We start from the raw sequence: 15136 nt of genomic DNA, 5'->3' as shown, positions 1-15136 counted from the left end.
AGCTTCAGGCTGGGACCAAATCTTTAACGATGGACCTTCGGGGAACACTCATCCAAACTATAGCAGGACCCTTCCCTCCTTTATGAATTGACCTCACTGTCTCCAGATGAACCCTAAATAAGTTCTGCATCTGAGAAAGCGGCACCTATTGCAGCAGGGGACAGAAACAACTTTAGCCTCTTAATAATAAAACACTCATTCACTGACAGAACCTCAAGTGGATAATGAGTCATAGTATATGGATCATTACCAAGATGTTAGGGGAAAACTTCCTACTTTAATACTGGAAAATAAAAAATAATAATAATTGAGCAAAAGATAGCGGACTTGGGTGCCAGCTGACTAACAGTTCAAACCCTACCTCTCCTCTGTAAATGCTGTGTGACTTTGAGGTAAGTTACCTAACTTCTCTGTGCCTCAGTTCCCTCATCGTCAAAATGGGAATAAAATATTCCCTGTCTCCTATAGATGAAGTTTCTGACAGTATCATAATTCTTCTGGACAAGCCCTTTGAGCTTTGCAGAATATTTTTTTCCCTATTTCTGGGATATTCTTCCTTATCTTACCATCCTTTGCTAGGTTGGTAAATTGCAAGATGAAAGCTAGTGACTAATGAGAGTCAATACACGTGAAGAGTTTAGAGGGTGAATGGCAATACAGAACGTGTTTTGATGAGCACATTTAGCAGAGCATATGTGCTTAATTAATTTAATTGTTTAACCACAATGAACTGCTGATGTGCGGCTAAAATTCAGTGAGAGCACACCTTTTAAAGTGATTTTGCAAAAAAGTAACCCATACACAGGGCAATAATTCAAATAATTCGAATCTAAAACACCCAATTTTATCCTCAAAGATCACACAACACTCTCAAGTGTTTCTTCCTTATTTCTGCAGGGGAAAATAAATCATTCAGAAACCAACACGCACGTATCCAGCCGACTCTGTGACGCTCATGTCAGCACCGTCATCAAGCGGGTGCTGTTCTGCACCTCATCTGGCTTTCCCCCACTGAACGGCGCATCTTGAAGTTCTCTCTGCCTCTGAAGATATAAATCTTCCCCCGGCTCTTCTGTGGCTCGCTGCTAATGCACTGTGTGGAAAGACTGTGATTTATGGAACCCGTCCTGCGATGACGGCTTCGTCGTTGCCACTGTTTTGCTATTATAAACAATCAGGAGGGAACGAACGCCACATCCATCTTACTGTGTTTCTGCACCGTACACGTAGACGAAGTTCCGGGCAGTTTGTAATTCTTCTGCACAAGCCCTTCCTGAAGTTGGGAGCTGGGCAGAATTTCTTTTTTCCCTCCTCTTTCTGGAATATTCTCCCTTCCCTTCCCATCCTTTGCTGGGTTGGTAAATCTCAAGATCAAAGGTGAGTGCGTCCACCGCCTTGACGACTCCTGTCACGCTATCCAAAAAGCCTGCGTGGATCCCTCCTGCCACGTCAGCAGCACAGAAGGTCAGTGGCACTCACCCGGGCCTAGTCTCACACGTGCCACCGACGGTGTGTTGATTTATTTTATCTTTGCCAAAAGCGCAAGTCAAAGTGGCATCTCATTTATTTCAAACTGTGTTCCTTTAATCATGAGGGAGAGTGAGAACATTATATATATACATTTAAGGGACATTTTCATTTTCCTTGATTTGCTAGTTCACCTCCTTTGAATGGAAAGTATGAACTCTCCGACTGCCCTGCTAAAACCTTTCCCAGTGAACTATAAATAAGATAAAGCCTGGAATCCCAAATATGATGGAAAAGGCCTGGAATCTGGTCCCTTCTGTGCCTTTTCTCTTAAGTGATCCTTCCCCCCTTGCCTAAAACTCAATGACACGGTGGTGCTCGGTGGCCTGCGGCCTGTGGCCCCCGTGAAGCCTTATTCTACTCATTGAAGGAATGCACTTTTCTTTGCACTTCACCTCAGACATGAAACACTCAGTTTATTTCCTTCAGTGTTCTTTTTTTTCCTTATTCATCCTATTACCAGAGATACGCCTTCTGTGGCTTCTGCTAATTCGGTAGAGCTCTCCAGGTATCTTCCAGCTGGTTCTTACTAAAATTCTCACTTGCTGAAGTTCGGTTACTCTGGAAGGGAAAATAGACTACAGCAGCCTGTTCTGCAACATTCATCCCAGGAGTTCACAATAAACTGTGAAAGAAGAAATCAGCCCAAATGGAGGCCAATGACCCCGGCTTCCGCGTGGCCACTCTGGACACGCCGCCCAGTGGTGCTGGACGAGCCTGAGAAACGGCCTAATCTTCCCTCCTTGGTTTCTCACTAATACTTCCACTTCACACCACTGCGCATCTCGATATTTCCACCCCGCTGAGCGCGAAGTCATTACTCTCCACATCACAGGTGGCGAAAATTATTGCAACCTTTTTGGAAAAGCAAAGGCCATAAAACCATTCACACTCAATACACCTTGGAACCAGGTTTCTATAGCAAAGGAAAAAAAAAAAAACAATCCAAAGAAATGCTGCAGGCGTAGATGATGTTGGTGGTAGGGTTATTTACAACAACTCATACCCAGGGGGGAGTGTCTTATAATTATGAGGGTGACTGCTGACTACCAGCAAGAATTCCTATTACAAAAGCGAGATAAGAGATACAATGATAGCTCTATTTTGATTTCAACGACAGGAAGTTGTTCTAAAAGAATGGAAACCAGTATGTGCCAGTGATCACATGGGTAAGAATGTCAGCACCAAGGGTTGAGTCTCTACTTTCAAACTCGGATGGAATCTATTGTTTTCATTTTTAAGGCTCAAGTTTTCTACTCGGAATCCAAGTATGAAATTACGACAAGTGACTAAACAAGTTAAGGGACTTCTCAGAAGACATTTGGTTACGCATCCACAATTAGGATTCAACACACATGAGCTCGCCGGCCAGAAACCGATGTGACAGTGGCCACGGGGGAGAGGCACGGTGTTCTGAGCATCTCTGTAAATATCTGGCCCAGATCTATCAAGTGATGCTTCAGCCATTCATCAGGCAGACGAAGATCAACCTTGTTATAATAGCAAATTTTCTTATAATGAATCTTTCCAGTTGTCCATGCATGAAATAGAGTTTTGTGCTACGATGGATAAATTGTCTGATTTTTTTTTTTTTTTTTTTTGCATCGGAATATATTCTGGCAAAGTGATGCTGCAGAATTACAGTTGGTAGTTGCTCCATCCTGTTTTCCTAGAACCCTCTGGAAATGGAATTAGCAGGATGTCCAAACTCTGGCGTTAAGTGGCCCTTTCTTGTCTGCTGCAAAGCACATAAAAGGCCCTTCTGAACTGCAGTGGGCAGCAGCAGCAAGCCCCTTCCTACATGTAAGCCTTTTCTGTCCCCCAACAAGCCAGAGAACTGAACCCCCAACAAGATGGGACGGATGGCTTTTTCTGGGACCACAAACATGTCGTTATCTATAGAAAAGACATCATCTCTGAGAAACTCACATTCAGTTAATCTGAGGGCAAAATATGCAGGCAGCATCACAATAGTCTCCTGTGCCCAAATTCTACTTGTTCCAAACTCCAAACTCACTCCTCTGACTTCCACCCTCAGAGCCACCTCTCAGGGGGCTGAGCTTCACGATCACTCCTGGTGACCACGGAGGAAAAGTCCTGGAGACGTTTGGGGTTACCACCCACCCACAGCCTCCTCTCCCAGGTCAGAGACACACTAGGGTGGACCCTCAATACACAAGGCTATTTCATTCTTGTTATTTCTTTAAAATCTTGCAACTCTCCCTCGGGCTCACAAGAGGAAGGCGGACCCTTAAAACTGACCTTCAAGAACTATCTGGAGTCACATCACGCCTCAGAGTCAATTTTTTTTCATATTAAGGTCACTAAATATTTGTTTTAGGCCAACAAGCCCCAACTCACATTTGATTCCCTGCCTAATGTCAGGCCTGTCACCACCTACAACTTAACAAGGAAATTAAAGCCATCAACCACAAAACACCGTTTTTTTTTTTAAACAGAACAGTGAAAATACATCATGTAGTTTATTTTTCTGCCTCAGTAATCCCAGCTTTTGTCACCAAAATCTCCACGTCCTGTTTCTAATATTCTTTTCCGTTTCCCTAATAAATCAGCTGAACTCAAGTGCATAAAAAACGAACCCACCTAGACATCTGACGCCTTGACCGTCCCACTCCTTACGCTTTCAAGTCATGTGCAATGGTGACATTTCCAGGTGAAGCCCCGGGCACTCTGGGGTGAGACAGGCTTGCGTGAGAATCTAGGGCTTTGCCGCCCACCAGCCTGTGATCCTCAGCAGGTCACTGGTTCTTCCAAGTCTCACCATCTTCAGGCACAAAACAGACATCAGGGGCCACCCACCGACTCACAGGATGGCCGAGGCGGTGAGAGCCGCACCACAGCTAGTGTCCTATGGTCACATGGTGGACTAGTGCTCAGGGAGGGTCGAAGGTGAGTGGCAGCAGTCGAGTGTGTGCTGTGCATGCCTGGAAGGTGTGGGAGACAGCTCCAGGGTGCTGGGGTGGGAGCTGAAGCCAGATGCCGTCCAGAACTTTGGAGAGCAAGAGAAACACGGAGGAAGAGAGAAAAAACTGCCAGTGGAGGAAACTGGCCTGGGGGTAGATCTCCAGTCACCCTCTTAGGGCTGGGAAGGCAGCAGCTTCATTATGCAAAGAAGCCAAGGGATTCGGCTACCACTAAGTAACTGGACAGAAGGGTGGACAGTGGAGGGCCATTCTAACAGTCTCATGCACGGGGTTCCCACGCCCCTTCCAGTTTCTCTTGAGAACAGCGGGCCCTTCTTTTGTTTGTAAAATGGAGCTGGCCTCAGTTCTGCAACTTGAGACCCTGTGGTTTTGTACACTCTCGGCCTTGCCTGACCCAGGTCTGGCTTATATTTATATAAGGACATTTTTTTTTTTAAATGTCCAGGTTTGGAAGGTGAAGTCTACGGTCACTCTGCTCACGTGCCTTCTGTTTCTGAGCCTTCTGGCCCCCCGTAGATTTTCAGAAGGAGGTCGTGGCCAGTCTCCCCTCCAGGAACGTGGGCTTCCTGGATGAAGTAAAGGAGAAACAGGGTGGAGAATTCCTCCCAGGTTTGTTCACTTCATTGTCAGTTCAGAGAGAGGAGGAAATCCTTCAGTGGACTAACTTGTTGGAACCTAAGGAAACAAGGGCAAAATCCCAACTCTGTGGAGTTGGAGGGTGTGTCAGAAAGCAGCCCCCAAACACACACAGAAACATCATCACTTTACACACACCAGCCACAGCCTGAGAACAAGACATCAGGAGTCTTTTTCTTAAAAGTCGTGTTTTTTTTAAAAAAAAAATGCATGTCTAGAAGAAAAAATAATGGCAGATAAGACTTACTATACGCAGGTACTATTCTAAGACTTTTCCTATTACTTAACTTCTTTTTAAGTTCTCACAACTTTGTAAGGTACCTTATGTGTCCCTATTTTAAAGGCTACAGAGATGGGGCCCGAGAGCTCAGACAGCCTGGTTGAACCACCTGAGCCTACAGGGAGAGGCTCGGCTTTCCCTGCATCCCTAGTGAGTCTCCAGAAATCTCCAAGCTCATCTGCTTCTGAATGCATGAGAGCCCCCCCCCCAAAAAAAAAAAAAACCCAGCAGAAGAAGTGCCTTGCTAAGCCAGATCAACCCCCAGGCCACAACAAACAATACAAGTGGTTGTTGGTTTAAGCCACTAAGTTTTGTAATATTTTGTTACACAGCAATAAATAACCCAAATCACAATCCTGTCCAATAACCTGAGCTTCTACCTGTGCCGTCATTCAGCCTAACCTGTGTGTAACTCCGATACATAGAAACGTGATCATGAATGACAGCAAACTGTTTGAAGCCTAGGATCATCCTCTCACAACTGCAGTAACAACCCTCTCTCCTCTGTCACATTTTGGCTAGTGAATGTATAAAAAGATAGTTGCCTGGCCACGTGACTGCCTCAACTCAATCTGTACTGGCTGGGCACTTGCTCTCTACCACATGCTCTGGTCCATGCTGGGAGACAAAGGAAAAAGCCATTTTATTGTTTTATGGTTTGGGTATGGCATGTCCCCCCAGAGCCCCTGTGTTAAGGCAGGGAGGTTTGGAGGTGAAGTGATGGGATTGTGGGAGCTATAACACAATCAGTGCATCTCAGTTTGAACAGACTGACTGGGTGGTACCTGCAGGCAGGGGGATGTGACTGGGGGAGGTGGGTCACTGTGTAGGAGCCCTGGAGGGTGCATCTTCCCTGTGGCCTTCCCCTCTGCTTCCCAGCGGCCATCAGCTGACAGCTTTTCCCCAATGAGCCCTTTCACTTTGAAGTGCTGCCTCATTGTAGGCCCAGAGCAATGGAGTCAGCCAACCACAGAATGAGACCTCCAAGACCACTGAGCCACATCCTCTGCCCTATTTTGTATTTTATTTAGAGACAGGGTCCCACTGAGTTGCTTAGCACCTCTCGGTTGCTGAGGCTGGCTTTGGACTCACAATCCTCCTGCCTCAGTCTCCCAAGCCACTGGGATTATAGGTGTGTGCCACTGTGCCCAGCTCAAAGTTCACTTTGAAAGGAAACAATTGCATCTTTAATGACCTAGCACTAGAGGGTACTGATTTCCATAGTCTTTAGCCTACAGGAAATACGGATTTTTTAAAAAAGTTTTAACAATAGAACTATGAAGTCTACTCTGCCTTCTAATCCCTAGAAGTTCCCTCTGTGGGTCAAAATGGACACAGGTAAAGATATTCTTGGTCTGTCCAAACTTGACCTCATTTTACTTGTTTTTTTTTTTTTGGTGCTAGAGATTGAATCCAGATGGGAATACTCCAAACAACTTCCCAAAGAGAATGTGTGATCCAGCCAGAGGCTGAAAGCCAGTCAATTTGGTTTGGTGACTTTTTTTTTTTTATTAAAATCATATTCTAAATAATACGGATTTTTTGTGTGTTTGTTTCTCCTAGCTGTGAGAATGGTCACTTCCGACAAATGTGTGGAAAAACATTTCTTTGGCTTCACAGTCGCTCTGCTGATGTTTCCATTTCCCTTGGGACGTCAACGCCACGTTAAGGCAAATTTTGTGACTTAACAATCCAATCAATCTTAAGGAAAGAAAAAACAAAAATCCACTTTCCTCTAGCTCACATCCTCTTTGGGAGACGACTGTATACTCCTCTCCTTCCTCTCAGCCAAGCTTCTTCAACGAGGTCTGCCTGTTCTCCTTGCCCCTACTCCTCAGCCATTGTGCTACCCAAATCCCAGCCACATGGCTTCCCCCAAACCATCATCCCAAACACACCCACCACAAGTTGTCACCAAATGCACCGGACACGTCTCACCCCCTCCCAGAGTGGACTTTTTCTGGGCTCTCTCCTCCTATTCAGTGGTGCCGTCAGCCCCCTCCTGGTTTCCTGCGTTCCCTGCCTTTGCTCCTGACCCACAGGCTGGTGGACCTCAGGGGGCTGCCGCAGCCCCGTGCTCACACTGACTTCCTCGTTGGAGTTCACACTCCACAGTTCCCATTGCTCTTCAGGTGCCTGGGACCCCCACTCTGCACCTCCAGCCACACCTCTTCTGTTTCTTCTCTCCCCCCAGTGTCCCCTCCATCGACGTCTTGAAAACACAGGGATGCAGCAGTCCCCGAAATAAGTGGATCATTTTCCTTAAAACCTGCCCCATCTCCGTGTCCCTGACCTAGTGAGTGGTGCCTCCCTTCATCTGACTGCTCCGTGGGAGATCCAAGGACGGCTCCTCCCCCTTCCCTCGTCTTCCTCGTTCAGTCCGTAATCGAGTCTTGCTCACTGTGTCTCCTAAGTGTCCCTCGCTCGGTCTGTGCGCAGTCTTCAGCTCCTCATGTCACTATCTTAGTCTAGGCTGTCTTCTCCTATAATCAACCACCTGCTACCCCGTGTCTTTGCCACGGGAATCAACAGGGACACTGAACGTTCCTCTTGAAGTGACGTTAATGAGGTGTCTTGATTCGATCACAAGTAAACCCCTCTCATCACAGACACAAATATACAGGCGTGACCTTCTAACCTTGAAATCAATATCGGGTGCCACTCCAAGCTTCTCCCACATTTAGAGGATAGTTCTAAAAGGTGCTCCTCTGGGAGTTTCCCATTGTGTTGGGATAAGGCCCAGCCTCCTCAGCACGCCCCACGAAGGTATTTCAAAAGCAGACGCCTGTCCACCTCTCCCTGTTCATCTCTCTCGACTCCCTCCTGCTCCTCCCCGGCAGCTCTTTGGAGGACATGCCAGCTTCTCTCTTCCCCAGCCTTTGCGACATTTGGTTCTGTCACTGAGGAGAGACGACATCTCATGTTGGTTGCTCCATTCCTTGGTTAAAGAGCCCTTTCTCTGGGAAACCCTTCTGCAACTTGTAAGTCCCCTGGGTTTGTCTCCTCTGTGTTCTCTGATGAGATCAGATATTCTTTATGGTAACTGTTCACCTAATTACCTGTTTTTCTTTTCCATAACCTTTGGGAGGTAGGGGGCCATGCCCCTCCCCACTACTGTCATTTTATGGATAATGGCAGTGTCTGGCACAAAAATACGTCCAATAAGCTAAGCTGGTCTCCTTTGTGAACTTTCGGTGGTTTGTGGAAGTCTAAACCCGAGGCTCTGAACAAGCACATGGATTGCTTTGTTAGCTACAAGATGGGGGTATCAACGCAACCTGAAGTTAGGGTGCGATGCCTGTGGTCTACTCTCTTTCAAGAGCACAAATGCCTGTTCCTCATCATTATTTTTTCCAACCTATCGGTTTCATCTCTTCCTTGAGTTGGAAGAATATGAACTTCCAGCTCACAACTGAGCCAGGGACGGTCCATAGAGCTTCCATGGTGGACTTTCATAGAGGTGGACGTGGGCTGGATAAGAGGCAGTTATTAAGAGTGGTCTTCAATCCTACATTCCAGAAAGTCAAGATAAACTTTGATGCACTCTTAGGATTTCTCTGGCCCAAGAACTGCAAATGTATTCCCCCAATCACACGCACGTTAGGAACTTCTAGAGGAAAAAATGTGATCTGGGGCTATGATGGGGGCCAGCCATACCAGGTATCAGAGAGGGACTCCCCTGAAGAGCCCAGAAGCCTATCCTACTAGGCCCAAAGGCAGAATCCAATCTAGACTGTCTTCTGCATTCAAGGAGTTTCACTTAGGGAGGAACAATGCTAGATTCAGGGGCTTCTCTGGACCCCGCCATGAGTGCCACCGGAGTTTACAAGGTTTCAGGCCCAGCTCTTCATTATAGCTGCAGTCGGGCAGGGTTGGCACAGCAAGACTGACTCCAAGATGCCCAGGTGGACAGGGGAGAAGGCCAACAATTACTCCTTCCTGGACGGTGCTCTCCTGTTATACCATTGTCCATATTAACTAGGTGTGCTAATTGCTGGAGCAGAAGATTAAACAGCTACCTTTGATTTCCTATAAATCAATTCAATTGCATTACTTCAGTAGCTTAAAAGTAATGGCGGACTAAAACATCTCACTCTGGAAAAAGACAGCACAGAGAATCTTTCCAAGAAAGTATCCATTCGACAATTAAGTGATTATTAAAACCAAAGAGGAAAGTTCCTTTTAATGCAATTAAAAATGGCAAATTAAGTCAGCCCAAAATTTTATAGATAAAATATCTGAGTGTGTGTCTGTTTGTAGGCAGGGTCATTTACTATGTTTTGAATCAGCTGATCCTGTCTCCTGGCTTCCTCCTCCATCGCAGGTCCCCTCCAGTGGCTTGAGTCTGCACCACCTGGAGAATCACTGATTTGAGAATGTAGTTCCTTCCCTTCCCAGTGTGCTTCTGAGGCCGCTCCCACTGACTGCTTAGAATTCTTTGACCTCCCTGAAACTTAAAGTGCATTGATTTTTCTAATTCCTCTCAACCCACTGGGCCTCTCCTGTCTTATCCAATTTAAAGTTTAATATCACAGCAGGTTGAACCCTGTCCTCCCAAAAGACAAGTCCCTGTTCTAAGCCCCAGTGCCATGAAAGTGACCTTATTTGGAAAGGTCTTTGCAGCTATGATAAAGTTACGGATCCCTGAAGAAGATTATCCTGGATACAGACTGGGCCCTACATTGAGTGTCTGGTGTCCTTACAAGAGAAAGGAAAGAGATAGGAGGAAAAGACATAGAGAGGCAGCTATGTGTAGATGAAGGCGGAAATTCGACTTGGGCATCTCTAAGCCAAAGAATGCCAAGGATCACCAGCAGCCACCAGCAGGATTAAGAGAGATGAAACAGATTCTCCCTCATGGCTTCCAGGAGGAAGCTGGTCCTGAAGAAGTCCACCTTACTATCTTCAAGACAGTGGATCTGAAAACTAAGACAGCTGCTAAGTGACTAACGGGTGAGTAACCTATACTGAATGGATACACTGCTGACATATTGAGTTTAGACTTCTGGACCCCAAATCTGTAAGATAATTAATATTTTTTTGTTTCAAGTCCACAAATTTTATGGTAATTTTATGGTAATTAGGAGATTTAATTCAAATACCCAAATCTCCTCTGCCTTTTCTTCTTTTCTTTTTAATCATTTGATAATACTCTAGACCAAGATGGACCCTTTATCCATAGCTATGCCTGGACAGTGAAAGCCACTGAAAGAAGTCTCCAGTACCATGTACAGCCATCCCCTGTTATCCACAGTTTTTGCTTTCCCCAGTTTCAGTTACCCAAGGTCAACCATTGTCCACACATATTAAATGGAAATTTGTATAAACAAACAATTCACAAATCTTAAATTGCACACCATTTGGAGTAGTATGGTGAAATCTGGTCCAGCCAGAAGTTGAAGCATCCCTTTGTTCAGAGTATCCATGCTATATAGACTACTCTCCCGTTAGTCACTTATTAGCTTTCTTGGTTTTCAGATTTACTGTCCTTGTGTACTTGCCTGTGTTCAAGTCAACCCTTGTTTTATCTAATGGCCCCAAACATAGGAGTATTTAATCTGGCAATTTAGATACATCCCATAATTTTTGTTACTGTGCATCACCACAATTATTTTATCGTGAGTTATTACCAGTCATCTCTTATTGTGTCTAATTTATAGATCATAATTTATCACAGGTGTGTGGGTGTAGGAGAAAACAGCATTCAATAGGGTTTGGTACCAGCCATGGTTTCAGGCATCACCCAGGGTTCTTTCAACATATTCCAGAAGGTAAAGGGGAGGCTATTGTAGATTCAGTCATCAACCTGAAATGGACCTAACTTCTCTGTTCCTGTCGGTTCCCTTCCTCCATGTCCTGCTCAGAGATAGTCTCATTGATTACCTAGGAAACCTCGGCCATCAGGCAGGGTCACCAAGCACACCCATCACCGTACCTACCACGGCAGCCAGCCTCTGGGTCCCTGTCGTTCCCGTCACACCTCAGCCATCTGGTCCCCTACTGCTCTAGCCCTGCCTTTCTGCCTCCTTCCAGGCTCACTCTCTTCTCTGTAGTCAACAGTGACCAGGTTCTTCCTGTCTCTAAGTCTGACATTACCTCTCTTCCTTCCATTCTGCACTGGTTTCCTTGCCAATCCCACAGGTCATCACCCTAATTATCATGCATATGCAAATCACCCCAAGTTTGCATAAGACCCTCAGATATGCAAATTGGGCTTTGAGTATCCAACTGCCAACTAGGGACATGGCAAAGAAGTTAAGCTCTTATCTAGAATTGGAGTCCCTTCACCACACCCACCATTCTCCCAAAGTACTCACCTCAGAGAGGGCCGTCACCATAAACCCACCACATACCTGAAACCCACACGAGGTGCCAAACTTAATACTTCGTTTAAAAACCTTTTTTGGAGCATACAAACCAAAACTGCATGTTTAACGTATTATTTGATGAGTCCGGACAGATTCATATATACACCCAGTGATACATGACAATCACGGTGATGGACATCTATCTCCAGACGTTGCCTTGTGTCCCTTTGAGGTCTGTGTGAGTGTGTGTGTGTGAGTGTGTGTGTGTGTGTGTGTGTGTGTGTGTGTGATAGAAACATTTAACCTGGGATCCACCCCTTACACTCCTAAGTGTCCAACCCTGCACTGTTGGCTGCAGGCACTAAAGTCCCCCAGATACCTGGGTTCATTCTGTCTGCATAACTGAACCTTTATACATAACCATTGCCCAACCCTTCCCCTCCCCGTCCCAGGGCAACCACCACCCATTCTCTGCTTCTGAGTCTGGCTATTTAGAAACCACACATGAGTGGACTCCCGCAGGATCTGTCCCTCTGTGACTGCTGTGTCACTTAGTGTAATGTTGTTTAGGTTCACCCACATTATCACAAATGGAGGATTCCTACCTAACACTAAAGAACACTACACCCAAATGCCCAAACGGAGAATTCCATTCTGAAGGTGACACTATGTCTCTTTCTCCTTCCTGTGTCTGACCCATTTATTTCTTGTAACATCTCCTAAATCCAACCCTTTCCCACCTGACATTAGTTCAAGCACTCTCGTCGCATAATGGCCTCCTATCTGGTGTGGCCTCAGCCACTCACTCTCTGGTCTCATTTGTTCTCCATGACGCAGAAACTCTGAGGACCCCATCTTTGGTTAGCTCCTAGACTCAGCACACACCACACTCTCAATTCTTCACTCTGTAGCCACTAGTCTTTCTTGCTTTCCTGGACTGCTCATCCCTGTTTTTTTTCTACCACAGGGCCTTGTAACATGCTGTTTCTTATGCCTCAAGTGCTCATTTTCTTCATTCCTACCCTTCCCTCAGATTCCAGCTCTAGTCTTTCTCCCTTAAAAATGTCCTTCTGACCTCTCAGACCAAGTCAAGTTCCCCTCCCACTGGGCTACGCACCCTTCCTGCACTGCCCACAGGCATGACCTCACTTTGACTTCAGCCTCTCGCTCTACCTTGTGCATGCCATCAGATCTGTTCCGGCCCAGTCCCATTCCCAAGGCCACATGGTAGACTCAGTAGACCGTTCCCTAGGGTCCTAGGTATGCTGAAAATTTTAGAAGCATACAAGGAAGTCAGACTGTAGATAACCCCTGTGGTTTATGATCTTCTGTCAAGAGGAAATAAAAGCAAGATCCAGTGGTATCCTCAGTTTATTTCTGCCAGTCCCACTTATAAACTCAGTCTTCATTTTCCAGGAATTTGGATAAGACTCTAACGGCTGACTACGTGGAAGACACTATCTGCTGTATTTCAGAGAAGACGTGATCGTCTGTCTGCATTCCCAGGGCAGGAGTGGACACTCCCTGGGCTTGTTCCCCACAGGGAGCTGAGCATGGCTGGCTAATTGCTCTGCAGGCCCTGGACATGCAGGACCCACTCTCTGAGGACTCCTGTGTCAGCTCCACCTGTCACCGTGAGCCTCCTCCTGTCCTGTTACCCAGGGAGGCTTCTGAGGGGAGGTCCTATCTGACCCTGCTGCCCACCTTTGGGAACCAGCCTCTAGGTCTGAATGCTCAAGGCTCTTTAAGGACATGAGCCTGCAGCTCGGAATGTGCTGGACGTATGGTCAGCATGAGATATGGAGACCCGTCTTCAAAGGGTTCCTCAAACCACTGATGCCAAAAGGGCTGAAAATGTTGAGATCATAATTTCCCAATGCAGTTTTCTTATTGCTCCAAGACTTAGAAATGACATTTCTGGGTGGAACCTCTGAGGGCGCAGTATGCACACACACGGGCACCCCTGGAACTTCAGTTAGTAAGGAAACTATAATGCAGCTGAGGATGGCAAATCACAGATGTGAAACTCAGAAGGGGCTGAGTATGCACTGTGCAGACAGCTTTTTTGTTTTAAAAAGGCACATTATTTAAAATACAAATATATAACCTAAACTTAATATGTGGACTAATTCTTTGTATTTAAAATCATGGTCCTTGTTGTCTGTAGGGCAAGATATCATGTATGATATATATATGTGATCACAGAGACTTCTCATTAGCCTACCCTGCTCACGTTCCTCTGAACTCTCTTCCTACTTGGCTTGACTTTAGACTTCTGGGTTCCAATCTGCATTGTCCCATTTCAGCACGGACCCTGGTAAGTCAATTTAACCGGAATCCCCCTCCACTGGGCAACCTTGGTATCTAATCAGATCCCTCATCTGCTACCTCCTCCACATGGTGTCTGGTTATCCTGGCCTGTTTTCAGCAAAATCTGGTTAGGCTGGTTTATCCATAATCCCCCACCCCCGATGTTTTCTCTTAGTAATTTTCCACCTATGGACCCTCACCCCATTCCTTGGCTGCAGATCCCCACTTGTTCAGGAGTCTCAGAGTTCAGAATCGAGTCTGATTTCCCTCCCTCCTACGAGACCCCACCAGAGAAGCCCTTCTACCTGTTGCAGGGGTCTGAATAGGTCTCCACGACCATGATCAACAAGACTCACTGAATCATCTTTAACTTACTACTACCCACGTACAGGACAAATCTTTACACACTAGCTAAAGCTGACCAGTTAGCTAAAGCTGACCAACCAGTAATAGTCCTACCAAAAAAATCCATTCTCTTATATATTTATCTAACATACAACTCTTATCCGCAGGTAGCAAAGTTTGTGCTTTCAAGTATCATTGGAGCCAATACACAAATTATCCTGTTAAACAATCTTACACTGTCAAATTTTTCATTTGAGATATAAACGAGTCCAGGAAGTCCCTACTTTGCAAAAATAATAAATAATATTTTGGGATGCAGCTAAGAAGAAAGGGTGCTCCAGGGTAAAACACTGATTTTCTTTTTTAAACTAGAATAGCTGCAGTTGTATGATGTACTTGTCCATCAATCGTGATATAAAGATATCCTATAATTTTTCCTCTGCTTTCTCTAATTCAGGAGTGAATTTTCTTCTTTAAAAAAATCCAAAACTACATATAAATATCATATTGAACTGACAAATTAATTGTTTGGGCAGTGGACATCACAAAAAAACTTGCTAAGAATAGTTCACGATAAGAATGGCTTCAAGTTATTAACTTTGCTTGCCACGTGTTTTGATTCTTTCTCCCCAAAGAGCTTGCGATGGAAAGCTTCCCGAGTTTAACGTGAGTAATTGGACACCACTGTCTTTGCCTGTCTCAGGGACAAGTTTTCCAATGTCTGGAAGAAGTCAGCGTCATGGATCATGGGAGGAGGACTCGGGCTTTCCTTCCGTCCTCGCCAC

At 45.6% G+C, this 15136-nt stretch overlaps 1 protein-coding gene and 1 pseudogene across 11 annotated transcripts in view; both read right to left on the bottom strand.

The window, feature by feature from the left end:
• Positions 1 to 6326, bottom strand: part of LOC107149366 — an 80518-nt pseudogene extending 74192 nt beyond the window's left edge.
• Phactr1 (phosphatase and actin regulator 1) overlaps positions 1 to 15136 on the bottom strand; it is a 500641-nt gene that overhangs the window by 174602 nt on the left and 310903 nt on the right. The window lies entirely within an intron of this gene.

Source organism: Marmota marmota, unplaced genomic scaffold (assembly GCF_001458135.2).
Source record: "Marmota marmota marmota unplaced genomic scaffold, marMar, whole genome shotgun sequence".
Lineage (NCBI taxonomy): Eukaryota > Metazoa > Chordata > Mammalia > Rodentia > Sciuridae > Marmota > Marmota marmota.
The sequence above is the reverse complement of the archived record's forward strand: the minus strand, read 5'-3'. Positions and strand labels throughout refer to the sequence as shown.